Source organism: Panthera pardus, unplaced genomic scaffold (genome assembly GCF_024362965.1).
Source record: "Panthera pardus isolate Hobbes unplaced genomic scaffold, ASM2436296v1 HiC_scaffold_70, whole genome shotgun sequence".
NCBI lineage: Eukaryota > Metazoa > Chordata > Mammalia > Carnivora > Felidae > Panthera > Panthera pardus.
The window spans coordinates 1253-28779 of NW_026527003.1; the positions used below are offsets into that span (position 1 = coordinate 1253).

The 27527-nt window shown below is 45.3% G+C and overlaps 1 long non-coding RNA gene across 1 annotated transcript; it reads left to right on the top strand.

Annotated features, from left to right (window-relative positions):
- The first annotated feature begins 605 nt into the window (after positions 1-605).
- LOC128775429 (uncharacterized) lies at positions 606-27527 on the top strand. Its single transcript, XR_008420138.1, has 3 exons — positions 606-702; positions 1544-1638; positions 27368-27527. It is a non-coding gene; the product is annotated as an uncharacterized LOC128775429 (long non-coding RNA).

The window sequence follows — 27527 nt, forward strand, 5'->3', positions numbered from 1 at the left end:
CTGAGGCAGCTGATTCTGTGTCTGCTGGCCCCACAGCCCATTTGCCAGGCAGAGAGGTAGGCGGGAGGAGAGTGGGCTCCTGAAGGCAGTAGGAAGGCTCGCGAAGGCTCCTGAAGGCTGTAGAAGGCAAGAGAAGTGCTCCCTGAACGTCGCTCTTCTCGCTTGCTAGATAACTTCCAACTACGAGGATGTCACCTTGGGGCTCCTGCTTCTCAGAAGGCGTCCCCATCGAGGCAGGTGAGTTCTGCGGAACACCTCGACACAAGGACTCCCGCAGGCGTCACAATGCCAGCCATGAGAAGCCGGGTGGCTCAGGGCCCCCTGGTTCTACTCATGCTGGGACAGCATTTGGCCACCCTCGGGAGAAAGTACAGACTGTCCATGTGGATGCCCACAGGCTCCCATCAGTCGTGGTGGCCGCTTTCTGGCGGCGGGTTCGGTGTGTGGGGCGCTCGGGGGACCGTAAGGGCCCTTCTCACTGCAAGAGGCTGCTTCTGGGAGGTTCTCCCGGTGCCTGCCTCAGCCGCTACTGTGGTGTGAGAAGTGTGCCGCCTGCCCACGCCGAGGCTGTCGCAGACCGTCCCGCCTTGTCTGTTACTTGGCCCCGCACAGGCTGCACATGTCCTGTCCCCCGAGGCGGCTTTCACGAAAAAAAGTCGACTTAGGCCCTCCAGTCCTGTGGGCCAGGCCCTAGAGAGTTTGGTGAGCTGGGGAAACCCTACAGAAATTGGGAAGTTGAGGAGAAGGGGAGAGTGCCCTTTTCCCCCTGGGTCAGTGTTTCTCAAACTCGGTGGTGTCGGGACATTTGGACATCAGGGGATTATTGAGGGCCCCAGAGAGCCTTCGAGTGTGGGGGTTGTGTCTCTTGATCTCTACTGTGGTGAGGTTAAACCGAGAATTGAAGCGGGCGCCTGGGTGCCTCTCTGTGTTAAGGGTCCTACTCTGGCTCAGGTGATGATCTCACAGTTGATGGTTTAGAGCCCCATGTCGGGCTCTGTACTGCCAGCTGCCAACCTGGACTTGTCTCAGATTCTCTGTGGCCCTCTCCCTCTGCCCCTCCCCTTCACGTGCCCTGCGTCTCTCTCTCAAAAACAAACATTAAGGAAACGAAACCAAATCCGAGCATCTCAGATGTGATGAATTCACTTAAAGACAATAAATTAGTACTTATTAACGTACTCATACCTTTCATGGAAAAAATCCGTACATTTTCAGAACAACACTGTGTAGAAGCGTGGCATTTGCTTAGTGCAAGATCTTTATTCTTCCAGCTGCTTCTGCATTCAGTGTCTTGTGGCCAATGATGTTTAGGAAGGTGATGTGGACTCCCCCAGATGAACAGCTGGAGGCGAGTAGGGTGTGGCGGTAGCTCCTCTGGCGTCTGGATGCTCTTTCCTGACTCCGCACTCAGATGGGTGGGGCTTCCTTGCTTCTCTTGGGGGTTAGCTGCCCGCACAGAGCGGCCTAGTTGTGTGGCACGCGGTGGACGTTTGGAACATCCTAGGCCACTACTTTCAGCTGATCTTCCATATTTTTCACTCAGCGAACACATTCTTGGAACCACCACCTGGATGTGAAGAACTGGAACCTTACCGTGCTTCCTACCTCCTGCTGACTCCCACCGAACGTCCCCCAAAGGTAACCACGGTCTTGACTTTCACCGGCAATTGCTTTGGCTTGTTCTTCGCTTCATGTTGAGCTAACCCTTGAGCGCTGTGTGTGCGCAATGCACCTGCTTTCCTTGTGTGGCTCTGCTCGTCCTCCCTTGCTGTCAAAGGCCTAGTGAGTGAGCACGGAACGGTTTATTCTTTCTCCGGTGGGTGTTCCGGTTTGTGCAGAGGCTGCCTGCAGCTCCACATGCATCGTATTGGGTTGCCTTGGAAGAGCAGGTCATGAATGGTGGCACGTGTGTCTTTTCCCCACGAGCAACAGAGTGAGGGAGCTCCCCGGTGGCTCATCCCTGGTATTGCCTTTTCTCTTGTGTTTGCTCTTTGCTGGGGCTCAGGTGTTGGGAGGTGTGGAGTATTCATGCTGCTCCTGTGGGACCCAGGAAGCAAGTGCTTCTAAGCCACTTGCATATTTCTTTTGTCAAATATTTGCCTTTTGCAAGCCACTTTGTGATAGTTTTGTGTGTTTTGTGTTTTGTCAAAAGAGGTCTTTCTATGAGTGTGGAATATATCTGTGAATGGCAGAATTTTTCATATTCTTGTGTATGTCTGCCTTTCATTCTCCCAGTGTTGCCTTTTGTAAGTTTCTTTTGTTTCTTTCCAGTAGTGTGACCATTTTCACCCTTCTTGCCTTGAACCGGCTAGGGCCTCCAGTACAGTGTTGAAAGGAAGTGGTGAGAGTAGGTGTCCTTGTCTCCTTCCAGATAGTAGAGAGAAGGTTTTCATTATTTTTGTATATATTTTCTAAAGTTTGTTTATTTATTTATTTAGAGCACATGCATGGGAAGGAGACTGAGGGGGGGAAAGAGAGGATTCCCAAGAAGAGTCCACACTCTCACCTGAGAGTCTGATGCAGGGCTCAAACCCATGAACCGTGAGATCATGGCCTGAGCTGAATCAAGAGCTGGAAGCTTCACCAACTATAGGCCACTCAGGAACCCAAAGAGTTCAGTATTTTACCACTACATATGACACCAGTGGCGTTACTGGTAGAGTGGTCTATCAAAATTTGAAAATTCTCTATTTTTAATTTTCTAAGATTTAAAAATCATCAATGAAATAATGACTAGATTTTCTGAGAAGTGTTTTGTGCATCTTTTGCAAAAAGAGATTTTCTTTTTAATGTTTTGGCTTAACGTAAAACAACTCTTGACCTTCTAGAATAAGCAGAACCTGTTGTCTCTTTTCATTGGATTCCATTTGTAACTATTGTGCTTCGGATTCTTGCATCTGTATTCGAGAGTAGTGGGTGTTCACTTGCACCCAATTTTGCTGTCTTTCCTGGGGTTTGAGGTTAAGGTCCTGCTGGCCTCCTAAAATGACGTAGGTAGGAGCACTCCTTGTGCTTTCCCAGAAGAATTTTTTTGTATGTTCTTTATTTTTGGGAAAAAGTGATAGGCAAACCTGCTGGCGTTAGGTTTTCCTTGAGAGAAGGGATTTCATGGCAGATTGCTTTTTTAAGTGGAAACAAGATTTTTCCGATTTTCCATATCTTCTATTTTCTAGATAAGGCATTTTGTTTTCGAAGAATTTGCTCAGACTTCCCAAACTTACCAAGAAAAAAGTGCAAACTGGTTTATAATATCCTTCTTATCTGCAGCATATGTTTTGATATTTACTTTAGTAATCCTTGATAGAGGTAAATCGTGCTTTGTCCCTTTCTCAGACAACCAACTTTGGCTTTTTTGATTTCTGACATCTACTCTTTGTTTTCTGTTGCATGGATTTCTGCCTTTTATTGTTCCATCTATGAGGTGATTTCCGTCCTTTCCTGTAGTTCTAGAAAGAAATCCTTCATTTGATGTTTAGCCTTTGTTCTTTTCCAGTATGTGTATTGTATTTGCTTATTGGTGTGTTGATTCATTTTAGAATGAGAGCATGAGCAGGGCAGAGGGGCAGAGGGGGAGAGAGAGAGAGAGACAGAGAGACAGAGAGAGAATCTCAAGCAGGCTCCTCACTCAGTGAGGAACCTTGCTCGGGGCTCGATCTTGTGGCCATGGGATCAGGCCCTGAGCCAAAATCAATAGTTGGTTGCCGAGGGACTGAGCTATCCCTATGAGTCTCCCTTTAAGCACACTTTTACTGATCTCACAAGTTTTGATAAGCCAAATGTTTATCTTTTATGTGAAACTATTTTCTAACTTTCATTGTGGCATTTTTTTTTCTTAATTCATCACAATGTTTAGTAGCATAACACCTTGATATTTTGGGATACTTTCTCGTTCTCTCTGTGCGGATTTCTAGCTTAATTCCATGAAGTTATCTGTCTCAGTGTTTTGGTGTGGTTATAACAAAATACCATAGACTGGCTGCCTAATAAGCAGAAGAAGCTTCTTTCTTATAGTTGAGGAGACTGGGAAGTTCTCAAGGTCAAGGCGTCTGCAGATTCAGAGTCAGGTGAGAGTCAGCTTCCTGGTTCATCAACAGCTTGCTTCTCCATGTCCTCCTGTGGTGGCAAGGGTGACAGTGCTCTCTCAGCCGCCCATGACTGGTCATCACCGGAAGTCTCCCTGTCTTCATACCATCACTTTGGAAGTGATGAATTTTGGGGGAAATTGAACTCTTCATTGAATGCAAGCCCTAAATATGCCCTGCAGTATTTCAGTCCTTTGAGATGAGATGACTTTCCTAGTGTCCTAGCATATATGAGTTTTCATGAACTGTTCTTTGGTCACGTGAAAAAAATATTTATCGGTAAGATATGCAGTATTTCTATATTTATAGGTTAGATGAAGTTTGTTAATGACAGAATTCAGATTTTAGTAACAACTTTAAATCAAGTAAGTAATAGACGAGAATGAGTTTAATACTACTAACATATCACAGTGTTTAGCTACTGTGAGAAAAAACTAATGAAAGATTTTGCATTCTCTTTTATGTTTTCTTTAAAATGTGGTGTGCATTTTATACTTTCTATACATCGCAGTTTGGAGGAGCCTCCTTTCAAGTACTTATAATAAAGTACGTGACTGCATTTTGGACAGCCCCGTCCCACTCCCTTGATTTTCCTGTTGTCAGTTCTGTCCGATACTGAGAAATGTTATTTCGAGTCTCCCATCGTGCTTTTCTATATTTGTCAATTTTTCTGTAGTTTGACATTGCGTTATCAGTTATATGCAAATTAGTCTTGTTTTCTTGGAAGATGGAATTTTAATCGCAAATTGTTCCTCTTTTTCTCTAGTAGAGCTTTTTGCTATAGAGGTTATTTTATTGGAGGGTCCCAGTGGCCACATCAGTTTTCTGTTTGGTAAGATTTGCCTGGCGATCTTTTACTTCCACCTGTCAGTGATCATTCGTTTTAAGGTGTAACTTTGTGACCAGTGAATGCTTAGTTTCCTTTTAATGAATTTGATAGTCAATCTTTTGCTTGGAGTATTTGAGTACGTGTGACTGATATGTTGGTTTACACCTACCATATTACTAGTTTCTTCCTGGTCCCACCTGTTATTTGTTCTTTTGGCCTCTGACCTTCCATTAGAAATATAAGGGATTTTTATCAACTGATGAATGGATAAAGAAATTGTGGCTTATATACACAATGGAATACTACGTGGCAATCAGAAAAAATGAAATATGGCCTTTTGTAGCAACGTGGATGGAACTGGAGAGTGTTATGCTAAGTGAAATAAGCCATACAGAGAAAGACAGATACCATATGGTTTCACTCTTATGTGGATCCTGAGAAACGTAACAGAAGCCCATGGTGGAGGGAAAGGAAAAAGAAAAAAGGTTAGAGTGGGGGAGAAAGACAAAGCATAAGAGACTGTTAAAAAATGAGAACAAACAGAGGGTTGATGGGGGGTGGGAGGGAAGGGAGGGTGGGCGATGGGTATTGAGGAGGGCACCTTTTGGGATGAGCACGGGGTGTTGTATGGAAATCAATTTGACCATAAATTTCATATATTAAAAAAAAGAAATATGAGGGATTTTTGAAATGTACACGTATCTGGTAGGTAATTGGAATATATTTCTAGAGGCTGGTGCATTTTAAACTGACCCCCGCCTGATTCAGGACTTGGACTGCTTCCTTGACACTGCCGTCTCATTTTTCTTTTCTTTTTTTTAATATTTATTGGTTTTTTGAGAGAGACATAAAAAAGTGGGGGAGGGGCTAGAGAAATGGAGACACAGAATCTGAAGCAGGTTCCAGGCTCTGAACCATCAGCACAGAACCTGACACGGGGTTCCAACTCACAAACCGTGAGATCGTGACCTGAGCCAAAGTCGGACATTCAACTGACTGAGTTAACCAGGTGCCCCTGCTGTTTCCTTTGACATTTGAACCACGGTGAACACTTTCACCTTTTTTTCGGTAAAATTTTAAAGTTTTAGATAGATTTTGGCGTAGTTGTCATTGTTTTGTGTCTTTAATGATTGTTAAGATTTGTTCTCATAGCCTTTCTGTTGGGACGCTGTTCTGGAAGCCTTGATTTTTCCTATATCTGTCAGAGACTAGGTTTCTTTTCTTTAACGACGTGTTTTAATATTGTTTTTAGTTCGTTTGTGTAGTTGATTCCTCATCTTAGTTGTTTGTTTGTTTTTTCTCTTTTTGCTTTTGTTTTGCCTGGAAAATATCTTTACCTTGTCTTCACTTTGAAGGTTTTTATTAGGTAAAGACTTCCAGGTTGGTGGTTATTTTCATTCAACATTTTCTAGATGACAATCCATCATCTGGCTTCATTTGCTTTCTGGAAACGTGAGCTGGTAGTCTTGTCCCATGGAAGGCGGTATCTTTTACCTCTCATGACTGTTAACATCTTTTTGCCTCAGGCATTCTTTGTGGAGTCATTGTCATGGTTCTTTTATGAGTTTTGGAAAGTTTTGATTCTTTGTAGGGATCTGGTAACCCCCATTCTGTGTTTTCTCTACTTTGAAGGTTCTCATTGGACCCTTCAACCATATTTTGTGTGTCTTTTGGGTTTCTCTACTGATTTTTTCTCTGTGTATGGTCTAGATAAATTTTTACATACTTATCTTCCAGTTCACTGTGGCTCTCTTCACTTGTGTTTAGTCTGATATTAAGCCCACATAGTTCTTAATCTTACTAAAATTTTTTTTTTACTCTTATTTATGTTGGAAAGGACAGAATTTGAGCAAGGGAAGAACAGAGAGCTAGACACAGATACCGAAGCAAGTTCTAGGCTCTGAGCACTCAGCACAGAGTCCAACGCGGGGCTCAAACTCCCGAATCACGAGATCACGACCTGACCTGAAGTCAGATGCTTAACCAAATGAGCCATCCAGGCGCCTAGAGTTCTTAGTTTTAGCTCTGATAATTTTTAGGTTTAGAATCTGTTTTGATTCTCTGAAAATTTCCCATTTGTCAAGTAGGCTTGTTGGACAGTTGACCTTTGCATCCCGTATTCCCAGTCGGTGTGTCTCCCTTTGGTCTCTTTCTGTTCGTTCTTCTTTTCGTCTATATGATGTAAAACCTTGTTTTTTAAAATGTTTATTTATTTATTTTTCAGAAAGAGAGTGAGAGTACGCGTCGGGGTAGAGGATGGGAGGGGAGCGTAGAGACTCTTGAGAGGCTCCATTCTATCAGTAGAGAGACCAACACAGGGCTCACACTCACAAACCTGAGTCGAAACCAAATTTTGGTCACCTAAACGAGTAACCTGAGCTATCCTCGTGCCTTTCCCTGTTTTTTTTTTTTTCTTTTTTATTAAAATTTTTTTTTAATATTATTTATTTTGAGAGAGAGGTAGAGACAAATCTTGAGCATGGGAGATGGAGACAAACAGGGAGACACAGAATCCAAAGCAGGCTCCATGCTTTTCAATGTCAGCACAGAGTCCGACACGGGAATCAAATCATAAAACCGTGAAATCATGACCCGAACCAAAGTGGGATGATTAACCGACTGAGCCACCCAGGCATCCCTTTTCTTTTTTCTTTTCTTTCTTTTGTTTCTTTTTTTCATTTCTTTTCATTTATTCTTTTTCTTTTCTTAATTTCTTTTTTAAATTTTGTGTTGGACATTATGGAGAAGCATAGAGGCTCTTCGTGTGCTTGCTTTTCTTCAGCCTTTCATCCCACACACACTGAGTGTGATGGTTATTGAGCTCAGTCAGGCCTGAATGACTTGTCACCGGTCCTCTGTCTTTGTAAGGTTCAGTGTGAGCGGGGCTCAAAATGTTCACCACCCCCGTGTAGTCCTCCAGGATGTCCATCTCGAGGCCTGGAGTGTCTTCCAGGACCCCTCTTTGGGGCTTGGTCCAAAAGCCCAGGTATTTTCTCCGCAGCACAATGAGATTATTGAAGGCTCAGCTTCTCAGGCAGTGTTTGCCGAGTGCCGGGGTAATTTTCTGTACCTCCCTGTGCTGTACAGTGTTGGTTATCAGTGATTTTCTGCTTGTCTGTTTTGTTTCCTTTCCTGCTCATTGGTATATTGCCTCAAATCCCTGAAGAAATTCAGAATCCTCAAATTCCTTGAGGGAGAGAGAGGACTCTGAACATTAGTGTTGGCTCAGCGGGCTTCCCTTTTGTTGGGGTCTCGTTCCTTCCAGTTGTGACTACCTCAGTGTCTCCTTGATGCCTTCAAACATGCTTCAGATTGAAATCATCTTTCCTAGTTCATGATAGGTTGACTAACAGAATATTCACAAGTATAAGAGCAGGCGGGGAAGAAAGAGAAGTCATAGTAAACATTTTGCTCAACAGCATTTGTTGCAGGAGAAAACGAAACCCTGTAATCCTTGCCTAGTACCCGTCGTTCTAAAATGGTCAGTTTGCTCATCCTCAGCCAGCGTCCGTTGAGTGGTGATGTTGTGTCTCAGGCCCCCCCACCCCACCGCCGCTGCCTTCCTCCCCTTTCATGTGCTTGCCCAGGGCAAGCATTGCAGTGACGGGCTGGATGTGGCAAAGCAGGACGAGGAGGTGGATGGGGTGACACTTATTCTGTGAGTGTTTGATCAGTTTTGGCTTTTTAAAAAATTTTTTGGTAATATTTATTTACTTTTGAGAGAGAGAAAGTACGGACAAAAGGGCAGAGGAAGGGAGACCCAGAAACTGAAGCAGAATCGGGATGAATTGCCCCTCAACTGTACAGAGCAACCCCGACAACAAGGGTTTCTGGGTTGGTGCACCTGCATCATCTGCACAGACACAACTAGGCACCCTTGTTGAGCCCCTTTATGACCCTGCACCATTGTGGTAGTTGGGATCTGGCATCTGTGTTCCTCGGAGTCGAAGGTGGAGGCACATCTGAGTTTATCTGAAAGAATGATGCAGTTAGGAGGAATCGCTTACTTGCGCACTGCCGTTCAGGAAAGGCTTTTTCTGGAGAGGTCCATCAGCATCTGAGTCTAACAGAACATTCTCCAAGCAGTCTCTGGGGCCAAAAGCCAGAATCAAGGAGAAACGTGGCTTTGTTTTAAGCTATGGAAGGGGAAGTGGAGTCAAGTGAGGCACCAGGCCGCTGGTGTTGGGCAGAAACTTCCCCGTAAGGAATTTGGTATTCAGAGAAGGGCCTTGGGTCATTGTGTCCTCAGGGGAAAGGACTGACATGATGTTAACATTTTTAAAAGCTGGTGCTGTTACTGTGTGGATAGTGTGTTGGGGGGTGACACGACTGGAAGCAGGGTAGACGCCATTGGGTAGTGTGGCTCCTATTGTGTGGGTTGAGCTATAAGATTCGTGCTTTAGGCAACAGGTACAACCGCCTCATATCACCCATCACATAAAGCACAGGACAGTTTGTGTCTTTATACCCTACACAGAACTACGTAATATTGAAAAGCAATGTGTGTAATAGTTACCTGGGTGAGTACAAGGCGTACACTAAAGTGTTCACCTGTTTATTGAGTGCATGGCAGGTACTGTTCTAGGTGCTGAACACTATGTGCTGCAGGTACCTCACCCAAAGACGTATGTGGTTATACGGAGAGCAATAGAAGGGCATGGGAGTGTGTGGTTTGGTGGAATAGGGGGAACGTGTGCACAGTGCTGCTGCAGGATGGCTGATTTTGTCACGAGTCTGAGTCACTCAGAATCGGGGAGGAGATTCTTCTTGGGAGGTTCGGCTGCCCTGAATTCTTCTTCATCCACCCCCCTCTGTCTCTTGGACACCTTTCCGACCGCCTCATAGTGAAGCTCCATCTGGGTGGGTTGTCGGCTCTTTGAGTTCCACATGGGCCACAAATCTGCAAACATCTCTGCCTCCTCTTGTGAACGTAGCAGCTTGCTACCTGGTCCGGTGGTCAGAAGCCAGGGAGATGGCTTTGCCTCTTTCCTGTTCTTCCCTCTCCCTGCTGGTCCCTGGGTACTCTGTCATGGAGCTTGCATGTCTCAGAGGCCATGTGTGAGGTCCCTGGAGATCTGTACCCTGTCTTCACTTGGGTGGACTCGTGGAGGGACCGAGTCCTGCAGTCCTCCCTGCACCTGCCCCACTCGCCTCTCAGCAGCTTGGCTGTGTTGGGAGCGCCTCCCGCTGTGCAGAGATGCCGACATCCTGCCCCATCCGTGTACAATACGCCACGATCTCTGAGAAGACGGCCTTTCTTCTGAAACTGTGTCCCGCCTGTTGGCCCTTTGTGCTGGCTTTTGCTGAGCAACTTAGTAACTAACTCTTTTGGGGAAACAGGTTTGCTTTGTGTACAAGGAACCTCCAAATTACTCCTATTCTGTTCCTGGGTGGCTCAGTCGGTTAAACAGCCAACTTCAGCTCGGGTCATGAACTTTGTGTTGGCGAGGTAACCCCCGAGTCTGGCTCTGTGCTAACAACACAGAGCCTGGAGTCTGCTTTGAATTCCTTGTCTCCTTCTCACTCCGCCCCTCCCTTGCTGCTCTTTGTCTCTGCCTCTAAGAAATAAAGAATGACATTTAAAAAATTAAAATCAAAAAATTCTATTTTACTTTTTTCTGTTGACGATGGTAGTGCTTTCTCCATTTTTCCCCACGGATGACTACAACTGATCCTAGAAAAACTTGGTTCTCGGTTTTAAATCCTGCCCACAATTGAAAATCCATGTATAACTTCCTCGCCAGAAATCTTAAGTGTTCAAACTCTCCTGTTGTCCAGAAACCTTAGTAGAAACACAAAAATTTCATTAACATTTGTATGTTTTATGTCATATATACCATATTCTCCGAGTCGAGGAAGCTATGGAAACAGTTACATAGAAAACAGGTTCACAGCTCTGTGCTGTATTCATACCTAAGTTTTTTCTCCGTTTTGTTTCTAGGATAAATTGTCTACCAGAACTCGCATCAGTGTTGGCTTAGGTTACACACTAAGCTGTTTTTAAGTGTATCTCCAGAACTAGTCATCAGAAATGGAGGAATTAGAAAGATTCCTGTATATTTACATTGTTACATGCGTAACCATGCATTAACATTGAAGAGTGACTACTTCATGATTGCTTAATGTAATCAGTACGCTTGCTACCTCATGGCCTAGGAGATACAGGGGTGAATGAATTGTTATAAAGCTTTTCTAGCCTGCATTTTACAGCCATATTCCTAATAGAGTCTGAACACATTGTTGCATTACAAAAAAGGCCTGTGAGAGTAGGCTGAGAGGCATTTTCTCCAGGCAGGTACAGAGACAGGCATGCTACAAGGTAATGTCATTTTTTGAAAGACTACTTATGGAAAACACATTATTCGTTTTATATCAGATCTTATGTCCCTTATGTCCGTGTGTGGGTAGGTTGTCCAAGTGCACAAAAGTCTCACACACGATGTTCCTGCTGAAAAACCCTTAGGTGGTAGTGACACACGTGCGTCTCGGGTGGACTGGCTGCATGCTCCCTCGATTTTCACGCACAGACGTGTGCACGGCAGGTGAAGAGATTCACTGAGCTCCTTGGTAAGGATTTGCTGTCTGGAAAGTGAGGGTGGGTCTCACAAATGTCCTGATGTGCAGACCTGCATGGGGTGGGGAGGACCCGCTGGATGGGGCAATTTTGGGTCTCGGGGCCTGGCTGTATGTGGTGGATGCGGGCAATGTCTTTGCAACTTTTCAGGAGGGCCTTCCTGGCTCAAGTCTCCATAGACGGCTGGCTGTCTTTAGTCCCAGCGCCCTTGTCATGGAATGGTCCATGTGGGAGAGTAGCTGAGACTCTGCCGGATCACATCTGGTGGCAGCAGGCTTTCCAGCGATGGCACTGCCATTCAGCTTTCCTCGACCTCTGGGTTTTTCACCAGATCTCCTCTCTGTGCTGTCTTCTGTGACATCCTCTGGGTTTTTCTCTGCACTCGACCTTCTTTAGGATACACATTTTGAATCTCTGCATCCCCCAAACCTTTTTCGTATTTTTTTTTTTTTTACCATAATCAGAGTCTCATTCTTGAGTTTCCAGATAGGCTGTGACATAGGTCCTGTGACCACGTCATTTGGACAGTTTTCTGTAGCAGGGATTTCTTTATTGTGTTGGCCTTGACGGAGTTTATAAAAACATCCCTCGGAATCCTCCTTTCGTATATTTCATCTGAGGTTGTTCTCTTTGGTAGCAATGACCGTCCTTCTTGTAAATGGCATTTGTCATGAGCTTCACATGTCCTCGTGGCCCCTTCTCCGCTGGTGTACTTAGACTTGCTGCCCTCCAGAGCGAGTGAGCTGCCAAGACACGTTTGATGGTGACCCGTGGGGTTCTGGGTGGCCAGGACATTGTCCAGTGTCAGTGGAAATTTAAAGGACAGTCCCTTGCTTTCAGCGTACTTCCTGAGTTGAGGGACAGAGCCGGGATGGAACTGGTCCAGGGAAAGGGCTCTGGTTGTGCAGCCAGACCACTGGCCACTGGCACTTGTTGCCTTCAGGACCCTGGGGTGAGCTTCCTCCACAGGGCCAGTCGCCCTGATCATACCCAGCCTGTGTCCGCTCAGACGGTAGCTGCTTCACCCCTTCCTACCCAACATCATTGTGCTCACTTGTCTTTTTCGTGAATAAATGTCCTTTGTGGCAATTTCCCCCCGACAGGGCACCTCCTTCTGCATGAAAAACCTGTGCAGGCAGCCATGGTCTCCTCAACTGATTTTCTTGGGTTTTTCACTTTTTGTGTTGGAGTGGTTGACATGTGGTGGATTGTAGTTCCTTCTTCTCTGCAATCACCTCTTGGGCGTCTGGGAAACCGTGTACTTCCTCTTCGTGGTAGAAGCTGCTCTTCCTATCCGTCTTGACCATTCTAAAAGCCAAACCCCTTTCTAAAATCACCAAGCTATCCTGTGCCTGCATTGAAATATTCCAGTTTTTGGTCATTCCCTTCCTTCTGCCTTAACTTGTGATGTCAGGACTTGTCTTTCCGTTTGAGTCGAGATTGCACGTGTGCCCGTCTCATAACATTAGTACCCCCATAGAGATGCCACATCTTCAACATGAGACAAAAAGATGTCTCACAAAAAGCCCCAGGTTTTTCAGGTGCTGGGATAGCCGCAGCGAGAGCTTCGAGAATTTCCCTTTCTTTCACGCTGGCCGGCTGGCAGCTGCAGCTGTGGGCCTCAGTACATGTCAGGCCATTCAGCCTTTTCTTGTCATAACATGATTCTTCTCTGCATCTCGGGAGCACGTCCAGCATCCTTACGGACACATCAGACGGGTCCCAGGGTGTAATCCATGGTTCATGGTATTACGCTTAACACGGTGACAATTACCCAGGAACCATGAGATATCACGTTTCCTGTGGTGCTTGATTTACTGGAGAAATGAAGGGCTTACCAAGAGCTGATTAGAAGATTCGTGCAACACTTGACGTGACCTCAATAGCAACAGGAGGTGGTGCACACTTTCCCCAGAGGACAGCGTCTGCTACAGCTCATTTTATGCGATTAGGACTTCATCCTGAATTTCCACTTTTGTTTGCCTTTCTCTTGACTGCAAATGGCATCTTGTGGGTATGGTCTGTTTCAATTTTTTTACTGGGAGAGAGACAGAGAGGAGGAGAGAATGAGTCTGGGAGGGACACAGAGAGAGAGAGCGACAGGAGGTGGTGCACACTTTCCCCAGAGGACAGCGTCTGCTACAGCTCATTTTATGCGATTAGGACTTAATCCTGAATTTCCACTTTTGTTTGCCTTTCTCTTGACTGCAAATGGCATCTTGTGGGTATTGTCTGTTTTCAATTTTTTTACTGGGAGAGAGACAGAGAGGAGGAGAGAATGAGTCTGGGAGGGACACAGAGAGAGAGAGAGCGACAGCATGCGAAGCAGTCTTCAGGCTCTGAGGTGTTAGCACAGAACCCGACATGGGGCTGGAACCCAGGAACCCTGAGATCATGAGCTGGGCCAAAGTCGGAAGTTTAACCCACTGAGCCACCAAAGGCACCCTAGGTAATCCTATTTGATCTGACATTTCCTTCTTGCCTTTATTCCCCCCCATCACTATGGAGAGGTGAGTGATACAGGCCCATCAGGAAATTGAGTAGTTTTCTGGAGATTAGACTGTTAACATTGCCTTTGTCTTGTAATTTCCTAAGATACTGATCAAGGTTGGGGCAGAAAGAGGGTGAGAGGATCCAAAGCAGGCTTCATGCCATGAGTTCAAAGCCAGATGCAGGGCTTCAATTCATGACCTTGAGATCATGACCTGACCCGAAATCAAGAGTCAGCTGCTTAACCCACTGAGCTACCCAGGCACCCCAACACTTGCTGATTTTCTGTCTTTATTGGTTCCCACCAGGCACATTGGGCTTGTCCATAACTCAGTGTAAACCCAGGGAATGGTGGAGAGCTCCCATTCTGCTACCATGCTACCTGAAAGCAACCATTTGCTGATTTACAAAAAGATCCATTGACCCCCTTTCACTTATCACTTGGTGCTTAAAAGGCGGCAGTTGGCATGGTAAGAGTTATGGAGCATGAGCCCGACTGAGAGTAAACCGCAAGTTAGCCGCCCCCTGCCACCCCATGGGGGATCTGAGGAATATCCCTTGGACACCCCTGCTACCCAAGAACAGGGGCTTAAGCCCTTGCCGTGCTAATGTCGGAAACAAAGGCACGGGAAAAATTAAATTCCTTATGCCTTTAGGCCTTTGACAACACCTTGAAACCAGCACAGTGACCTCCAAGAGCTCAGCTGCCTAGATAATGGCACTTTGATGGGGGCAAAAGAGAACTGTAGCCTAACATTACCCCAACATCCAGGACCTTGTAAGTCCACTTCCTTTCCCTCAGTTTCCCCGATGTACACGGGCAATCAACTTGGGACACGGGATCCAACTTACGGTCCCCGATCTACATCTAAAGGGTCTCATGACACGTTTCATTAAGGGTTAATAGTGTTTCCCAAGAGTTATGCCCTGAAGGTGCAGGAAACCTTGCTTCCAAAATTTCTTATTCTATCCCTGACCTCCTGCCAACCTGAAGGAATATAATGATGAGTTAGCTGTAGGACCCCAGCACAGCTCTTCCAGGCATTAAGAAAGCCACCTTTTTCACCAAAGACGTCTTCCAGAATTCTGTGTTGGTCATCAGCTGTGGACCAGTCCACCATCATCCCCAAATATCAGCATTTTGGTGTCCGAATGTGGGGCTTCGAATCTTCTCACCTTGACTCTGTGCTTCAGTGTCAATTTGGTATGTTTTCTCTTTCATTTACTCTCATTTCAGAGGATTTTTGAGAAGTAGGGTCTTATGGGAACACTTTTGCGGGGATTGCTCTGGCTGCAATCCTCTAGGCTGCGGCGACTCTACGGGGAGGAGAAAGCCTGCCTTTTGGTTGGAAGTTAGGACCTTGGCCAGAATGGCAGTGAGATGCAGAAACTTGACGCCCTCTCTTTATTCCTTTCCGTGTCTAAAGTTGTCTGTCTTGGGCAGGGGACAGCCACTTAAGTGACTACCATGTCTGCCAATCTTAAGACTCCCGTGTGTGAGGATTCCTCCTCATTGATCTAATGTGACCCCCTCCATATCTCTGGGGTAGCCTCTTCTGCATGCCAGATCTCCACTGAGAGCTGACCGAAACCAGTACCTGACTGAATTCAAACCCAACAGGGCGCCATTTCCTAGGGAGGTTCGCTGTGAAGACTACGCGGGTCAGAATGTCACTTATATCATGATGGATTTCTCTCTTTTCTGTTTTCCCTCAATGTCCTCTATTAACTACTACTTAAAATTGGGTCATTTCCCCTTGTCAAACTCTTCTAGTATTTCCATGGGTTGAAAATGGCAGTTCCTTCTCTGCCTTCTCAGCAAAGGAGACGCGGGTCTGTAAGTCAGGCACCCATCTGTTGTCTAGAATGCAATGGGGAAGCCGGTGGGGGTGGGGAGGCTAGCATCCCTCCTTCAGGAGCCCTTCGCCACCTGGTTGGCAGTCATAGTGATTTTGTTCAAGGGATGTCTCGGGTCGCTTTGACACTTCGGGAACCCCTGACATATTCTGTGTGGGGGATGCTACTGGGGAGTCGGGATGGATTCTAAGGGTAATGGACCTTCTCTCTCCCCTTTTCTCTCGAGGTGGAACATGGGAGTTCCTCTTTGGTCCGCAAGGATTCTCCCTTAGGATGCCTTTTGAACCCACTGGAAACAGTTGGGTTTGCAAAATGTGGAAAGGACTGATCCTGTAACACGGCATGGCTTTACTAAACAGGGCAAGTGGACGGCTGTTGCCCTAGGTCCAGCCCTTGGTGGCTAATGGGACACAGGGGCTTCTTGCAGAATGTGTTTGGTCAGTAGCTAAGCAAGTGAGCTCCCCCTTGATATGTTGGATGAAATTTGTCTAAATAGGCCTCCTCCTGAGAGAACTCAGAACTCAGTCACTGAAGGTAAGAGAGGCAATCCTTGAAAGGGTAACACGGACGCTTCCTCTCTGCATGATAGATCTGAGGGCCTCTCCCTCATTCCTTTCGTGAGTTAGGGGCTATAACTGGAGACAACTGTGCTCAGGTTACCTCAAGATGGAGACTTTTAAGGAAATTTCCCAGGCAGCTGCTGAAAATCCACTTATTTCGGGGAAATTCCCTGTCTTTTCCGGCCTGACTTGAACTGCCTTATTCCACTTTGGTGGAACAAAAGACATGGTGTCAGCTCTTCTGTCCCAGCTGACAAGATTAGACCCGGGAAATTTTCCTTCTCTGCCTTCTGCTGGCACCCCAAATCTTCTGCCTTCCCATCCCCTTCCTCCTGTTTCTGCACCAGCTTGTGTGGGGCCTATAGAACTGGTTCCCTTACCACCCTCAGTGCCTTAGGCACCATCGGCCCCTCTTCCCACGCTAAATATCAAGGGAAAAAGAGCATTCCCTTGCACCACGCACTTCAGGTTCTTGGAGCCCACTGACATCTCTGGTAAAAACTGAACGGTGGAACAAATGAGTGTAGGTCTTTTCTGTGGGTGTAGGTGAACCAATTCCGTGTTTCAGCTAAATGAAGTTTGCTGGTTTCATTAAGATAGACTTGTCTTTAGAGTCATCAGCATTCAGTGTGAAAATTTATTCTATCAATCTTTATGAAAGGTCAAATATGCTCAATGGATCTCGATTGCAATTTGTCACCAAATGAGGACTTGAAATAATGGTTAATTTCAACTGTCTTAAATGGTTAATTACTTGGGTAATTCTGAAGATAACTTTCAAAGTCTTTGGAAACCTGAGACTTTAGACTTGTGCTTTTAAGTTTACACGGTGAATGACAAGACGTTCATGGGACATCTATGTCCTTTCCAAAGAGATTGCAGGGGAAATCTTTCATTATTGGACATAGAAGTGGTCTTTTAACTTCTTTCTTTTCTACTTTTTATGTTTATCCTTTTTGAAGAGAGAAAAGACAGAGAAACAGAGTGTGAGTGGGGGAGGTGCAGAGTGAGAAGGAGACATAAAACCGAAGCAGCCTCCAGGCTCTGAGCAGTCAACACAGAGCCCGACGTAGGGCTTGAACCCATGAACGGCTAGATCGTGACCCGAGCCGCAGTCGGACACTTAACGACTGAGTCACCCAGTCGCCTCTGTGCTTTTAATGCACAGGAACTTATGCAGAGGAACTCCTTAATGCATAGGAACTAAGGCTATTTGGACCTATTTGAAAACATGCTTTGTGCTTAACTGACTCATGAATTAGCCATCTAAAGAATTCTGGTGCAAAGAGGTCTCAACTGCTTATTAAGTTTTCATTGGAGACTACGGTTCTAAAAGTTAAAATTCTGCTAAGTGTTCTTAAGACTGATGGAAATAAGGAAAGCAGTTTTGTTGGAAAATAGGAGGTTGTAAGAAAGATACAAAGAATGGCAATACATTTTTTGTTGAGGGTAAAAGAAAGAAAATTGGGTTAAATGGGTTGTTTGGAAAGAAATGACTTGGGACAAAACCTGAAGGCAAAGGAAAGTTGTACCAGGTTCATGAAGGGAAATCTTTGGAAAGGAATTTTATGGGTGGTAAAGCTGGACTAAGTTTGCCGTCTACGGATTTTACTACACTGATATAAGTTTAAAATCCTGTTTTCTTATGTTTTGGAAAGACAAAGTTTTCTTGGATTGTTGATCTGCTCTTCATAAGAAAATGTAAACAAAGTTTTGTTTTGTTTTTTTCTTTGTCTTTTGTATGCCAGGAAAACCAAAGCTTTGGATATGTTCTTTGTCAAGTCTGATGACTTAAACTGAAAACTTCTCAATGGTAAAGGAGTTAGGTTTTGCTAACAACTATAAAATGTTCCCTATTTGCCTTTGGAATCTCGTCTTGCCATCTCGGTTAAATATCAACTTAAATTTTATTTTTTATCATTTATTTTTGAAATTCAGAGAGATAGAACATGAGCAGGGGAAGGGCAGATAGGGAGGCACAGAATCTGAACCAGGCTCCAGGCTCCAAGCTGTCAGCACAGAGTGTGACGTGGGCCTGGAATTCACAAACCACGAGATTATGACCCGAGCTGCAGTCAGACGTCTAACCAACAGAGCCACCCCAGTGCCCCAATAATTTAAAGTTTCACATTGGAAATGATCTGTAATTCTATCTAGGATGTGCTCTATCACTTCTTAAGGCTTGAACGAACTTTCCCAAGAATTCAATTGTAAATGAAGTCTTTTTGACCAATTAGGCCTTTTTATGTGGCATGTATGCTAAGTTGCTTGGAGAAGCGTTGTCAATGGTAAACCTTAGGTTCTCTTGCTTGGGTTAATGCTGTAACTGCTCAAAGACAGGCAATGCTCAAGTTTTAATTGGTTCTGCTCTAAGGTCTTCACTTGATATTCTTTGTATCACAGTGTTATATGCCACAGAAAGAACCGAATGCCCTTGTCAGTTGCGTCATCCTGAAGTCTCATCAGATCTCTAACACTATTTCTGAGACTTTAACACTTGGTATTGTTCTTCTCTCACAAAACCTTTTTGGTCTTGTAGGAAACTCACAAAAAAACCACTTTTAGGAGAAATACAAGAATTTGAAAACTTTCTGGCCTGGATAGGCTATAAAAATTCAGTCTGGAGATACCTTAGAAGGGATTCCAGCAAAATACACTTTCAAAGATCCTTAGGATCAATGACTCTTCTTGCAGAGTTTATGGAAATAAATGAGGCCAAGTTTTTCAAGTGGTGTTTTGCAAATGAATTAGTCTGGATGGCTACTTTTGGGCAATGAGGGTTTTTAGAGAGAAAATCTACATTTCAGCAATGCACATTTACAGATGTTAAATCCTAGGTGTCTTTAATTGTTTGCCTAAACTACACGTGAAGTAACCTTGAGAGATCCTGTCACAGTACCACAGGTATGGACAACCTTGTTGTTCTGTGGGCATAGTAATAAGACCCACCCTGGGTATAATCTTTAAACAGCTTGAAAATGGGATGGGTTTCCCCAACAACTGTATGCAAAGTCTTTTCTCACTGTATACCTATCAAGGGACAGTGCTCTAGTATTCACTTGTAGCTGAGTTAATTTGTAAATCTCTAAGTATGCAAACGATGTCCTCCCTACACCTGATCTGACAGTTACTCGAAACTCACCCCATATAAACCCCCAAGACCTGGTTTATTCACAGGATGGAATCTCATGCAACAGGGGATTTAACTCTGAAATAAAAAGCCCTTAATGCATCATATTATGTCTTCCAACTGCAATCATTTAGAGGGGCAATCTTCATGGGCTCCCGTATCGAAACAAAACCTCTACCCACTTTACAGGAAGTCAGTGGGCAAACGAGTGTGCCTTATTATTCCGAGGAACCTGTACGAGACCTCAAACCTCTCTTAGGATGGTCCCACCTTTCTTTTTCACTTTCCTTTCTCAATTCATACTAACATTTCCTTCTTACAGATGGGCCATTCGAAGGATCACTGCAGACATTTGAGTTCCCAACTGGAAAGACCAATCGGATTCCTGCTGCCTGTTCCCACTTCCATCTGAGGATGCTTCAAACCTCACATCTAAAAACCTCACTGGCAGCACTGGTAGACACGGGGTTTGGAATCTGATCTGACAAAATATTGTGTATACATTCTAGATTACCACCGAGAGAATTCTGGACTTCTGACTGACATGAATACTTCAATTGATTTAAACAATGCCTCTCTTCCCTTTAGTGACTGGCTACACTCCTGGACTTGAGCATGTTTGTCAACTACCAAAGGACTTTGGGCTTCTCTCTTGTTTTTCTAACTAGGCTTTGCAGGGTTCTCCCATGCCTATCTGCCTGGTGCCGACTCCATCACTACAATTACTTGCCAAACGATGAGACTTTCTACTCAAGAAAGCCCACTTTGAATTCAGCTGCCCCTGCCTTTTGTAACTCTTTTACATGTTGCTTAAGAAACCAATAAGGATCCATATAGGTTAGGACGACTTACGCCTCTACCCAGTACAACGAAGCTACAGAAGATGAAACCTTCTACCTTCATCAATCTTCAAGGTTTCAGGGTTGACGTTATTCAGTGAGGATATGATGAGGGAGCATAAGGCAGACTGAGGGATAAAGCACAAGCTAGCCCCTCTTCCCACCCCGGGGGGGGGGGATATTATTGTTTTTCTGTGGACACTCTTGACAACCCAAGTAGAGGGAAAAGGGGCTTAAGCACTTGCCATGGTAATGTGTGATACAGCAAATGCAAATGAAATTCCCTTACTGCCTATAGCCCACTGACAAGTCCCTGAAACGGACAGAGTGAGCTCCTTCTAGAAGCTCGGCTGCTCAATGATGGTGATGACACTTTGCTAGGGTCAAAAGACAACCTTAGCGTAACATTATCCCAACAACGAGGGCCCTGCAGGTCAACGTCTATTAATTCAAATGGCCCAAGATATAAGCTGGCAGTCTTACTCCAAGCTTAAGCACCCCCGATATACATTCAATGCATCTCATGACTTGGGTTTCATTAAAGTGGCATTTCCCTAGCCACACTTAGCCCCTCAAGGTGCTGAAAACTTGCTTCCAACACTGCTTAGAGACTTACCCTATCCCTGATGCCCTGCCATCCTGATGGTGTGTGATAATGAGTTACCCTTCAGGACCCCAGTGCAGTTCTTCCTGCATGTGGGTTCTGTCCCCATCATTTAATAAAATCACCTTCTTTTTATGAAAGTTGTCTTAAGGAAATCTTTCTTTGTCTTGGGCTATGGACCACCCCAACCATCACCGCCACTCTTCATCAGTTTGACAACAGAACACCAACCATTGGTGGCTACAGATGCCTTCACCATGCAGAGCAGACTCTTCATCCATTGGCAATATTCTTCAGGATGTGCCACATGCCGGACACCGCCCACTAAAGCACTGCTACAGCAGAGCCACTCTCCAAATACCTGAGGGTTAACCACAAGCCAAAAGCTGGTAACTAGGTGTCACTACTGGCTTCAAAGGACAGGGCAACAAAAGCCAATGCCAGAAAATTTCCACCCCTGTCTGAAGAAACAGTGCAGGAAGTCTCCCTTGGTACTAGCCCATACATGGTTCTTACTCCTGAGGCAACCATTCTGTCAGGATACTGTGCTCGTTCGTTGCTTCGTTGCTCTATCGCATTCTCTCGTGTTAAGAAAGAACTTTGGTCTTCTCTGTATCCTCCATCCTGTTGCTCTTTTCCAAAAAAGTTCTCCCTGGTGTCCACTCAGGACAGTGTCTCAGAACCATTTTTTCCACTTTTAACTGGAGTGTCAGGCTATATTCTTGTCACTGCGGGGTCCCTTCGGCCACAGGATCCCTCAACAATTGACTTTCTGTACTCTGTGGACAAAGTTAAGCCCAGGGCATTTCAAATTGCCCAGGAGGAATGCCTATGTGGAGTCAGCGTCACCGATATTGGGAGGGAGCTATCCTCTCTTCTGGGATAAGAAGCATGTGGAGGTAGATATTTCCGTCTCAGCTTGATTCCATAATGTGGTGAACTGAAACACTTTTGCTCTGTTTCTAACCATTCTGATTATCCTGACCATAGGGATAACCCTGTATTGGGTCTCAGGCAAGGACAATGAGGCTGTCCCCCACATAGTGTGTGCTGGCCACTCCTAACCAGCTCTGAATCTGGTCTGTGCTAAACAAGAGCAGTTTCTGAGATCCCAAAGGAAGGATTGCCTTCCTGAGAGTACATGGTGTTTGGTTGGCTGGTATAAGAAATAATGGCTAGCCAACTTGTTTCCCTCCCTGGCCATTAAAGATTTCATTCTGAAGAGCAGTTGGTTCACCATGGGCAGGATTCTCGAGGACCTGCTTAGCACAGAAAGAGACCTTTCAAGAATTACAGCACCCCAGCCCTGTTCTAAACATTTGAACTTTTGCCTGCAACACAAGCCTGTTACCTTGGAATCACTGTCTTCTCTATCCACTGACAGGATGGCAAGGGAAAACAGTGAACTCCAGAAGCTTTCCCTCACTTTCTGAAGTAAGAACTCGGGCATCTTGCTTTTGGGTTCCCACTGTAGACGACAGAAGCTTTCCTTTGCCCCACTCTTTTGTGTTTCTTATCTATCTGTATCTTATTCCTGGGACGATCATCTTTCCAGGGAGTTGTCCTAGTCATTTTACCTCATTTTCTGGACCACATTCTTCCTTGGGGAACACCACCAGATAGCTAAAGCAGAGTTAATACTTTTCTTACTCAATGTGTTCTAAAGAATAGAAATGAAAGGAAAACTTCCAGACTCATTCTACGAAGACAGCTTTACCTTGACTCCGAAACCAGAGACCAAGAAAAAAAAGACTACAGAACAATATGCCTGATGAATAAGGATGCAAAAATTCTCAAGAAGACACTGGCAAATCAAACACACAGCATATGAAAATATTCACCATGGTCAAATGGGATTCCTTCCTGGGCTATAGGGCTGGTTCAATATTTGCAAATCAATCAATATGATATATCACATTACTAAAAGAACAAGAACCACATGATTCTGTCAATACAGGCAGAAAAAGCATTTGACAAAACACAGCAAACTTTCTTAATAAACACTTTCACGAAAGTTGGAATAGAAGGAACATACATAAGTACACATGATAAAAGCCATTGATGATAAAAGCCCATAGCTACTAGTATCATCCTCCTGGGGAAAAAAATGAAAGTTTTCCTCCTCTGAGATCAGGAACATGACAAAGATGTCCACTCTCACCACTGTTGTTGAACGTAGTTTTGGAATTCCCGAAACCAGAATTCATACAACAAAATGAAATAAATGGCATCAAAATGGCAAAGATGAAGTCGAACTTTCACTCTTCAGAGACCACATGATACTCTACATGGAAAACCTCACAGACCGCACCAAATTCTCCTAGAACTGAAACATGAATTCAGCAAAGTCGCAGGGTACAAAATCAATGTACAGAAACCCGTTGCATTTTCATACACGAATAATGAAAAACAGGGAGATATCAAGAAATTGATCACATTCACAATTGCGCCAGCACCATAAAATACGTATAATCTAAATAACAAAGACACCTATCCAAAGATATAAAAAAATTATGCTGAAAACTATAGAATGGTTATGAAGGAAATTGAAGAAGACACAAAGAAATGGGAAAATCTTCCATGTTCGTGGATTAGAAGAATAATTATTGTTAAAATGTCAATACTACCCAAAGCAATCGGCATATTCACTGCAATCCACATCAACATTGTGTCAGCATTATTTTAAAGCTAGAACAAACAATCCTAACATTTATGTGGAATCACAAAAGACCCCGAATATCCAAAGTATTATTGAAGTCTAAAACCAAAACACGATGCATCACAATCTCAGAATTTAGCTTCTGCTACAAACCTGTAATTAAGACAGTACGGTATGGGCACACAGACACACAGGCCAATGGAATAAAATATAGAACCCAGAATCAGACCCAAATATATATGGCTCACTAATCTTCCACAAAGCAGGAAACAGTATCCAATGGGAAAAAAAAAGATTCTTTAACAAATGTTGTTGGGAGAACTGGTAACAACATGTAGAAAAAAAGAAGCTAGACCAATTCCTTAGAGATATCTCAAAATAAACTTAAAAAGGATAAAGACCTGAATGTGAGTCAGGAATCTGTAAAAACTCTAGAAGAGAAAAGACAGACCCTCTCTTACCTCATCTGCGGCAATTTCTTACATGACACATCTCCAAAGGTAAGAGAATTAAAAGCAAAAATGAACTATACGGACCTCATAAAGATAAAAACCTTCTGCACTCCAAAGAAAACAATAAACACAAAAAAGGCAACAGATGAAATGGGTGTATTTGCAAATGACTTATCAGACAAGGGCTACTATCCAAAAACCTATAAAGAACTCACCAAACTCCACATCTGAAAACAATCCAGTCATGAATTGGGCAGAAGATATGAATAGGCACTCTTCTCTAAAGAAGACCTACAGATCGCCAAGAGACACCTGACAAGAGGCTCCTCATCTTGCTCTCAACACCACTACTCTTCACGGAAATACAAATCAAAACCACACTGAGATTGCACTTCACATCAGACTGGGGGAAATGAAAAAATCAGGATACTATAGATGCTGAAGAGGATGGGGAGAAACAAGAAACCTTTTGCATTGTTGGTGGGAAAGAAAACTGGTGAAGGTTCTCTGGAAAACTGTGGAGATTCCTCACAAAATTAAAAATAAATGTACCCTATGACTCAGCAAAAGCACTGCTAGAATACAGGGGACTCAGGAGTGCTGGTGCATAAGGGACTGGCACACCAATGTTTATAGCAGCATTTTCAACAGTAGACAAATGATGGAAAGAATCTAAATAGCCTTCAACTGATGAATGGATGAAGAAATGGTCGTTTCCAAACATAATTGACTAATACGTGGCAATAAAAATGAGATTTGTAGCAAAGTGGATGGAACTGGATGGTGTTCTGCCAAGTGAAATAAGACAGAGAAAGACAGATACAATATGTTTTCATTCGTATTTGGATGCTGAGAAACTTAGACCAGGGGAGAGGGGAAAGGGGGAAAAAATTTACAGAGAGGGAAGGAGTCTTACCGTAAGCGAGTCTTAAATACTGAGAAAAAGCTGAGGCTTGATGGGGGGTGGGGGAGAGGGGAAAGCGGGTGATGGTCATTGAGGAGAGGATGTGTGGGGATGAGTACTGGGTGTTGAATGGAAACCAATTTGACAATCAATTATATTGAATACAAGAAAAAGGAAAAGATGCTCAAAGTCACTCTTCATCAGAGGACTACAATTAAAATCCACACTGAGATGACCCCTCACACGGGTCGGAGTGTGCCATGTGTGGGCAGTCAGCACTGCTGCTTTGCTTGGGACACAGTGTGTCTTCCAAAAGCGACAAGGGGGGGGGGGAACTCGCTCTTTGGGAAACATGGACAATCAGGAACAATGAGGCTCCACCGTAGCCCAGGGTGTCCCGAACCTGGCCCATCAGTAACATCGGGGCTGGTACATGCTCTGGAGCCGCTCTCGGTGGCCAAGGAAGGGGGTGAGGAATAGGCTTGGAAAGAGCACATATGTGGGTTATGATTGCATGGAAACCCGCCCATGCATCTTTTGGGGGGGGTGTTTGGCCTCTTGCCTAGTTTTTTAGACAGTTTTAACAAACGTGAGAGGAAGCTCCAGAGATGTCACACACATTCCTGCCCTCACTGCTGCAAAGTCTCTCCCAGGAGCAGGTATTCGTACAGCCCTCTGAGGCGAGGCCTTTGTTAAAACCCCAAAACTTTGCTGACGTGTGTCCACGCCCAAGGAGCACAGCTGAGATCGGGTTCTCTTCTGACGTTGTACCAGAGTGCGTCCGGGCGGGTGTTTGTTGATGAGTCTCCATCGTTGCAACTTACCACTGGATGGTCTTCCTGCCCTGAGGCAGCTGATTCTGTGTCTGCTGGCCCCACAGCCCATTTGCCAGGCAGAGAGGTAGGCGGGAGGAGAGTGGGCTCCTGAAGGCAGTAGGAAGGCTCGCGAAGGCTCCTGAAGGCTGTAGAAGGCAAGAGAAGTGCTCCCTGAACGTCGCTCTTCTCGCTTGCTAGATAACTTCCAACTACGAGGATGTCACCTTGGGGCTCCTGCTTCTCAGAAGGCGTCCCCATCGAGGCAGGTGAGTTCTGCGGAACACCTCGACACAAGGACTCCCGCAGGCGTCACAATGCCAGCCATGAGAAGCCGGGTGGCTCAGGGCCCCCTGGTTCTACTCATGCTGGGACAGCATTTGGCCACCCTCGGGAGAAAGTACAGACTGTCCATGTGGATGCCCACAGGCTCCCATCAGTCGTGGTGGCCGCTTTCTGGCGGCGGGTTCGGTGTGTGGGGCGCTCGGGGGACCGTAAGGGCCCTTCTCACTGCAAGAGGCTGCTTCTGGGAGGTTCTCCCGGTGCCTGCCTCAGCCGCTACTGTGGTGTGAGAAGTGTGCCGCCTGCCCACGCCGAGGCTGTCGCAGACCGTCCCGCCTTGTCTGTTACTTGGCCCCGCACAGGCTGCACATGTCCTGTCCCCCGAGGCGGCTTTCACGAAAAAAAGTCGACTTAGGCCCTCCAGTCCTGTGGGCCAGGCCCTAGAGAGTTTGGTGAGCTGGGGAAACCCTACAGAAATTGGGAAGTTGAGGAGAAGGGGAGAGTGCCCTTTTCCCCCTGGGTCAGTGTTTCTCAAACTCGGTGGTGTCGGGACATTTGGACATCAGGGGATTATTGAGGGCCCCAGAGAGCCTTCGAGTGTGGGGGTTGTGTCTCTTGATCTCTACTGTGGTGAGGTTAAACCGAGAATTGAAGCGGGCGCCTGGGTGCCTCTCTGTGTTAAGGGTCCTACTCTGGCTCAGGTGATGATCTCACAGTTGATGGTTTAGAGCCCCATGTCGGGCTCTGTACTGCCAGCTGCCAACCTGGACTTGTCTCAGATTCTCTGTGGCCCTCTCCCTCTGCCCCTCCCCTTCACGTGCCCTGCGTCTCTCTCTCAAAAACAAACATTAAGGAAACGAAACCAAATCCGAGCATCTCAGATGTGATGAATTCACTTAAAGACAATAAATTAGTACTTATTAACGTACTCATACCTTTCATGGAAAAAATCCGTACATTTTCAGAACAACACTGTGTAGAAGCGTGGCATTTGCTTAGTGCAAGATCTTTATTCTTCCAGCTGCTTCTGCATTCAGTGTCTTGTGGCCAATGATGTTTAGGAAGGTGATGTGGACTCCCCCAGATGAACAGCTGGAGGCGAGTAGGGTGTGGCGGTAGCTCCTCTGGCGTCTGGATGCTCTTTCCTGACTCCGCACTCAGATGGGTGGGGCTTCCTTGCTTCTCTTGGGGGTTAGCTGCCCGCACAGAGCGGCCTAGTTGTGTGGCACGCGGTGGACGTTTGGAACATCCTAGGCCACTACTTTCAGCTGATCTTCCATATTTTTCACTCAGCGAACACATTCTTGGAACCACCACCTGGATGTGAAGAACTGGAACCTTACCGTGCTTCCTACCTCCTGCTGACTCCCACCGAACGTCCCCCAAAGGTAACCACGGTCTTGACTTTCACCGGCAATTGCTTTGGCTTGTTCTTCGCTTCATGTTGAGCTAA